This window comes from Capricornis sumatraensis, chromosome 4 (assembly GCF_032405125.1).
Source record: "Capricornis sumatraensis isolate serow.1 chromosome 4, serow.2, whole genome shotgun sequence".
NCBI lineage: Eukaryota > Metazoa > Chordata > Mammalia > Artiodactyla > Bovidae > Capricornis > Capricornis sumatraensis.
This window is the reverse complement of record NC_091072.1, coordinates 46765937-46773854: the sequence shown is the minus strand read 5'-3', so window position 1 is coordinate 46773854 and position 7918 is coordinate 46765937.

Below are 7918 nucleotides of genomic sequence, written 5' to 3'. Positions count from 1 at the left end.
GGCAGATGGAGAGCCACTGTTCCAGATTAATGGTTCTCAGGACCACTGGAGATCCCTGCAACTCTTTCTGGGATATACTAGGGCAAAAGTCAAAAATTTCCCCTAGGTCTTATATAATTACTGAATAAAACGTTTCACTGGTGGCTCAGACAGTAAAGAATCTGCCTGCAATGCAGGAGACCTGGGTTCAATCCCTGTGTTGGGAATGTTAGGTAGTTAGAACAGGAAAAAGGAGTCCAAAATGGTGGTGTCTAAAAGACAAAGAAAGAGAAAAGCCTGCAAAAATGGAACAAAAGAAAATCCAAGGATTGGAGTGAGAACTTCAGGTGAAACAAACACACCACCTTCTTGGCCAGCCCAATTTGCATAGCGCAGGCCCAAGATGGGGAGGAGACAAATGTATAAAAGAAGGGAGCCAAGACAGATTGGGACCTCTGCTTTGGGATCCACCCACCCTTTGCTTGCTGAATAAAACTCTGAGCTGTAACTGAGTTGTAACACGGTCCACCGTTTCAAATCTTTGCTGTGGCAAGACAGAACCGAGGAAATCACACACTCTCCTGACAGGAAGATCACTTGGAGTAGGGAATGACAACACACTTTAGTAATCTTGCCTGGAAAATTTCATAGACAGAGGGGCCTGGTGGGCTACAGTTCATGGGGTCACAAAGAGTCGGACACAACTGAATGACTAATACATGCAATACATATATTCTTGTAAAATTGGATTGAATTAATCGTAATTTGGATCATCCAACTTAATACAATGCTTCTGAACCAACATATTTTTGTCATAGAGTAAAAGAACAGAAAATCAAATGGCAAATTTCCCTGTACCTTCAATTTTACTCAGTGGCTTGGAATAAGAAAACAAATCATTATTTTCAAGTTCACTCCTCTCTGCTTACAAAAGCAATTTAGTGGAAAAGTTTCAAAAACACCACCTTAATATAAAGAAAAAATAACTTTTCTAACACTTAATAACAAAAGTGTTAGAAACTAACCAAAAGCAGGAGGAATGTAAATAGAAGGTGAGATGATTATTCCTCTGGCCCTTCAAAGGGTGTCCTGGGTTTGTGTTCTTGCCAGAAGCAATCTCCAGCTATCTATGTTAAGCAAGTCAACTGCTTGAGGTGAAAGCAAGCAGGCTTGAGGAAGACTTCTTTGTATAGTTTATCAAGAAAGATGAAGACAAAAATAGAAAAGAGGAAAATATACAAAAAAGGAAACTGAAAAATACATTTTTTAGGAGTCAGAGGGGAATCAAAAACCAAATCCAAATAATACTGAGCGGATAAATATGGCCTAGGGGGGAGAAAGAATAGAATTTAGCATCGCCAGAGCTCAAATTAAGTGCATGTCACTTTTCATAGAGTAATGTAACAGAAGTCAGAGAAATGTAAATTAAAATTTCCACAAGAAATCATTCTTTGCCTATCTGATCGGCAAAATGTTATAAAAATTGATTATATTCATTTTTATGAAAATATAAAGAAAAACATATTTTACCCATTTTATCTCAATGTAAAACAGCACAGTTTGGGGAGTACAACATCCACTGAAAGTTAAAGTATGTAGTCTTGAGCAAATAATCCCACCTCTAGGAATCAATCCTTGAGAAATAATCAAATATGAGCAAGAAGATGTATTCACAAGAATTGTCTTTGCAACGTTGTAACTGACACTAAACACTGAAAATCTCTTGCATGACCACCACTATGGACATGGTTAAATCCAGTATGGTTCTGAAACAGGAGGGAAGGGAGCAGGACACAACCCTTAAAAAGTTACACAGCCACAGAACACAACATACATGGTTAAAACCAACTAGTTCCAAGATAGCATATGAGACTTCCACTAGACCTTGAGCTGTATGATCATTATCATACATCTGCAAGCTAAATGACGTGTTCACAGCCACCAAAACAGTTCCAAGGCTGACCAAAGAAGGTCAACAAGTGGGTAGTGGCCCAACACCTGGAAATTCCCAGACCCTCCCCCCAAATAGTTGGAATGCTTTTCCCACTCATTAGCCTCTGAAATGACTGACGTCTATAAAAACTGACAACCCCCATACCCTGGTGCCACTCACCTTCTGACATAACCCACATTCTGTCGTGGACTGTGCTCTCTATTAAATCTACTTCTTACCTATCACTTTCTGCAATGAGACATCAGAAACCTGAGCTTCATTAAGTCCTGAGATCAGATGTGTGGTATCAGTTAAAAGAACATAAGTGCAAGTCCCAATCTTAGCTGCACAGTTTCAGAACTTTGTAATTTGCTGTAGTTAATAATAAGGTGGGACTCAGAATGTATATTATGCCCCCAACTGTATAAAATGCCTCAACTAAATGTGTGTATGTGTATATGTATGAATTTAAATACATAGAAAAATTTTAAATAATTTCCTATGAAAGGGCATAAACAGCCTCTTGATGAGGGTGAAAGCGGACAGTGAAAAAGATGGCGTAAAACTCAACATTCAAAAAACTAAGATCATGGCATCCAGTCCCATCACCTCATGGCAAGTAGAACAGGAAAAAGTGGAAGCAGTGACAGATTTTATTTTCTTGGGCTCCAAAATCACTGTGGACAGTGACTGCAGCCATGAAATTAGAAAGACACTTGCTCCTTGGAAGAAACGCTATGACCACCCTAGACAGTGCATTAAAAAGCAGAGACATCACTTTGCCGACAAAGGTCCATATAGTCATATGGTTTTTCCAGTAGTCGTATATGGATGTGAGAGTTGGACCATAAAGAAGGCTGAGTGCCAAAGAATTGATGCTTTTCAATTGTGGTGCTGGAGAAGACTCATGAGTCCTTTGGACTGCAAGGAAATCAAACCAGTCAATTCTAAAGGAAATCAACTCTGAATATTCATTGGAAGGACTGATGCTGAAGCTCCAATCCCTTGCCCACCTGATGTGAGGAGCTAACTCGTTGGAAAAGACCCTGATGCTGAGAAGATTGAGGTCAGGAGGAGAAGGGGGCACAGAGGATGAGATGGTTGGATGGCATCACCAGCTCAATGGACATGCATTTGAGCAAACTCCAGGAGATAGTAAAGGACAGGAAAGCGTGGCATGCTGCAGTCCACAGGGTTGCAAAGAGTCAAAAACGACTTAGCCCAGTGAACAACAACAACATGAAGGGGCATGAAATGTGGAGAAAATATACTGAATACTGAACGTATATTGACATGTAGATATATGGTTAAATGGATATATTCATATGTGTGTACTTAGTCACTCAGCTGTGTCCAACTCTTTGCAACCCCATGGACTGTAGCCCACCAGGCTCCTCTGTCCAGACAATTTAATGGAGTGGGTTGCCATGCCCTCCTCCAGGGGATCTTCCCAACTGAGGGATCAAATCCAGGCCTCTCACATTGCAGGCAGATTCTTTACCATCTGAACCACCATGGAAGCCCACTGACATATGTATGGATATATAGATACCCCCATATGAATAAAGGTAAACCTTCTGAAAAGAAAGCAATATCCTGCTGCTTCTTGTAAGGGTCAGAGAATGGAAAATTCCCAGAGAAGAGACACGAGACTTCTGGAAGGACTATGAAACACTGGGGAGAAAACTTAGGGATTTGTGGCTTTATAGGACTGTGAGGTGGTAGAGTGCTTTCACTGTTTTTTTCTCTATGAAGGTTGTTGGGAGGAAAAAAAGTAGTCTGTGGGGAGTGAGTAGCTAAATAGATATAAATTTAAATATAGATATAAAATCAATTTAGATTAATTTTTGATTTCTAAACTATGGATCTGGTGAGTTAGGAATGTATTTATGTCACACAGTGAGCTATTGGCCCACATACCATCTGACTTCTTCAACAGGAATTCATGTTGAATAGGATGATTTGGGGAAAAAATACCCAGATTAAACTTGACAATTTTTATTCTAGGCCATCAGTTTTTCTTGCATCCTGTAAAAGAATTTTTAAAATTACTGACAATACCTTCACACTGCTGGGTTAACATTCAAACCTTTCATTTTATGTATAAATGGTTGCAAAAGATATAACATGTTGTAGATTTTAAATAATGACATTTTAAAATAGAAATTGTTCCATCATGTTAAATCTGAGTCAAATGAATCCAAATAGCATAATAATTTGAAGAATATATGAACAAGCTTTCCTTGTTTCTAGTCAGAAATCTTGCATATTTCTTTTTCTCTCTGAACTTACATTTTCATTTTCAAATTAATTCCCAATTAATTTGATCTTAATACAATATAGTATCATGCTTGAAAGTCTTTTATAGATCAACCTGTCAAATTATCTTCAATGAAACATATGTAAATAATATTTTTAATTTTTAAAAACTTTATGGAAACATTAAATATGACAGCCTTTTTCTGGGTTGAATTATCATTAAAATAACTTTTATACGTTATTAGTCAAAACAGAAATATTAAAAATTATAATTAGTAAAAAAGTAAATGTTATTGAAAATTCATCATTTATTGAAATTAAGGTGCTCTTCAATTAGTTCACATATCCATGGATATTTATCACTTTCATCTATTATGAGAGACCAGTGGAAATTAACAGCTCAAAGAAGAGATATTAACAGCCAAAAGAAGACCACCATTAGGATCTGGACTTAGAAGCAGTGTTGTCAAATGCAACATTTACAATAGAATCCACAATGCATTTCTACTGAATAACCTACCTCTAATACCCTCTAAAGTTGTCCTCTGAATAGTGAAGGTCCAATAGGTCACATGAAAAAGTCCCTAGGAAAGGGATCAGTAACATCATAGTCTCAGATATCTATGTACCAATGTGTCAACAATGAATAAAATAAGTCTAATAACATAAGATGATAAATAGAACTTCATTCTAGTCACCAAGGCTTGGAAAATGATGTGAAGCGATGGAAACTACCATGCATTCTAGATGAACAAAGAGGTGCTTCCCTGGTAGCCCAGTGCTTAAGAATCCATTGACCAATTCAGGGGACACGGGTCTGAGCCCTAGTCCGGGAAGCTGCCACATGCTGAGCAACTAAGCCTGCATGGCACACTACTAAGCCCACACTCTGGAGCCTGCGAGCCACACGCGGCAGCTCCTGAAGCCCACACACCCTAGAATCCATACTCCACAGCAAGAGATGCACCGTGAGAAGCCCGCACACCACACCGAAGAGCAGCCGCCGCTTGCTGCAACTAGGGAAAAGCCAATGCACAGCAACGAAGACCCAGCCAAAAACAAATAATAAACAGAAACGCTAGTGTAAAACAAAATAAGTGAGCAAAGATACGTGAAGGGAGGCAGGGTAGGGCTGTAACGCCATGCATACCTTATACTGTGAAAGCCTACTGTGAAACCACTAGAAAAATATCCCAGAAATCAAAAATTGAAATGACATTATTATTATTAAAATATACCACAGATGGCAAGGCCAGTTAGAGGGATTTGATGATGCCTTTTGACATAGAATGTGAATCTTCAAGAAACTCCAATTAATAGGATTTTTCTTTCCCATCAGTGCTTCTAATGTAAACCCTGAATTAGGAAGATGAGGACAGGTATTTACAGGCAATGATGGTTTTCAGGAGGGTTACATCAGCTTACAGCAAGGACGAGCAAAGGTAAACTTAAACTCACACCCAAATGAAGTAAGGACAGAGTTGAGACAAACACGCCCGTTTGCCTTGCTAGTCCAAAACTTCCCAGTGGCAAAAGTGAGTAAATGGGGCGGAGAGAGGCCCATAGTTTACTTCAGCTCCCTATACAGGAAAGAAAGACCAGAAGGAAGAAACCCCATTAATACAGATTATAAAACTGGCAAAGAGGCAGGAGAAAATATTAGTGATGAAATTAACTACCTGGATATTTTGCAGGAAGTCTTACTTTCTTCAAAAGTTGTTGATGAGGTTATTAATTATACTTGCTAATATTTTCAAGCCCCAGAAAGAAAATGAAATAGTAGGAGAAATTCACTCTAATGTTATTTATTACCTTTTTCTCTTTTTTAAATTTAAAATGAGTTTGCTGCTGCTGCTAAGTCGCTTTAGTTGTGTCCGACTCTGTGCGGCCCCATAGACGGCAGCCCACCAGGCTCCCCATCCCTGGGATTCTCCAGGCAAGAACACTGGAGTGGGTTGCCATTTCCTTCTCCAATGCATGAAAGTGAAAAGTGAAAGTGACGTCGCTCAGTCGTGTCCGACTCTTCGTCACCCCATGGACTGCAGCCTACCAGTCTCCTCCATCCACGGGATTTTCCTGGAGTGGGGTGCCATTGCCTTCTCAAAAAATTAACTTGAGTGTGGGATAACAGTAGAATTCAGAATTCAGAAAATAATAAGGAATAAACTGTGAAAAGTCAGTCTAGATGATCCTCAATGAGAGAGGGAGAAACAATCTATTTATGGACAGTGTGCCTTCCGTGTGCCAGCCACTGTTCTAGATGCTGGAAACTCAGAAGTAAATACAATAGACAGAATCCCTGACCCAGTGGAGCTTATATTCAGAGTGAGAGTAAAAGATAAACAATGTATGATGGTAATAAGAACTATGGAGAAAAATTAAGACAGATAAGGGAGACAGGATATGGTAGAGATGGATGGTAAAATCTCATGGACTTTTGGGCAGAGAGACAAAGGAAATAAGAAAACAAGTTGTATGAATGTCTAGAAGAGAGGCATTCCAGGTGGATGGATCGTGAAGAGTAAAGACCCTGCAGAGCCCGCTGGACAAGTTAAAATCAGCATGAAGTCTGTGTGACTGGAGTGAGGAGCATATTGGAGAGAGCTGGAGAGGATTAGGTCAAAGTGGTAGCAGGATCCAGATTTTTAACATTTCCTCCTGGTGGAGAAGGTATGCCATTGGAGGACTGTGAACAGAGGAGAGACACAATCTGATCTCTTAAGAGAACAATTCTTGTTTCTGTTTCAAATAGAGACAGTTGCAATAATACAGGCAGAAGGTGATGACAGCATGAATTCAAGAGGACATATCAAAGACAGCGGGTAGGTCTGATGAACAGTTTTTGAACAGTAGACATGAGATGTGACGCAGGGAACCAAGGATAAATTTAAAGTTTTGACCTGTGCAACTTGAGGAATTGAGTTCTTATTTACTAACCTGAGAAAAACTACAGAAAAAGCACATCTGAAGAAAAATTTATAAATTTTATTTTGGACATGCTAAGTTTGTGATGCCTATTACTTCCAGGTGGAACTATTGAATACACAGCTGGATATATGAGTCTGGGATTCAGTGTGGTTCAGGGGAAATACAATACAAGTCACATATGTAATTTTCAACTTTCTAGTAACCACATTTTTAAAAGCTAAGAGAAATTCAATTTATTTTAGTAGCATATTTATAACTAAAATATCTCCAAATATTATCATTTCAAAGTGTAATAAAAAAACTAACAGGATCTTTTGTCTTCTTTTTTAAAACTAAGTTTTCAAAATCTGGTTTATATTTTGCACTTTATAGCATATCTTGAATCAGAAAAGATACATTTTACATGTCCAATGACTACACATGACTGATAAATATCTTATTGGACGGTAGAGATTTTTAAAAATAGATGATTGCAGAGGCCACTCTGAAAAGTTCAGACCAAAAAAACAAAGAACCTTTGAACAAATTATAGAATAATACTATATTTTAAGATACTTTTGGCAACAAGTAAAATCCTCACACCAAACCTCAAACAGCCTTAAAGGAAAGTATGTCTCAGCCATCACAGAAAGTCCTGAAGTGAGGCCTACTCAGTCATGTCATCAAAGACCCAGGGTCTTTTCATGTTTTCACACTATCATCTGTGTTTTGCCTTTACCCAAGGCTAGCAGCAAAAAAGCAGTAGCAGCCCCAAATGCTACGTCCTGATACAACAGCTTTCAGAAGTAAACTAAACAAAGCATAGATTCTTGTGTGTCT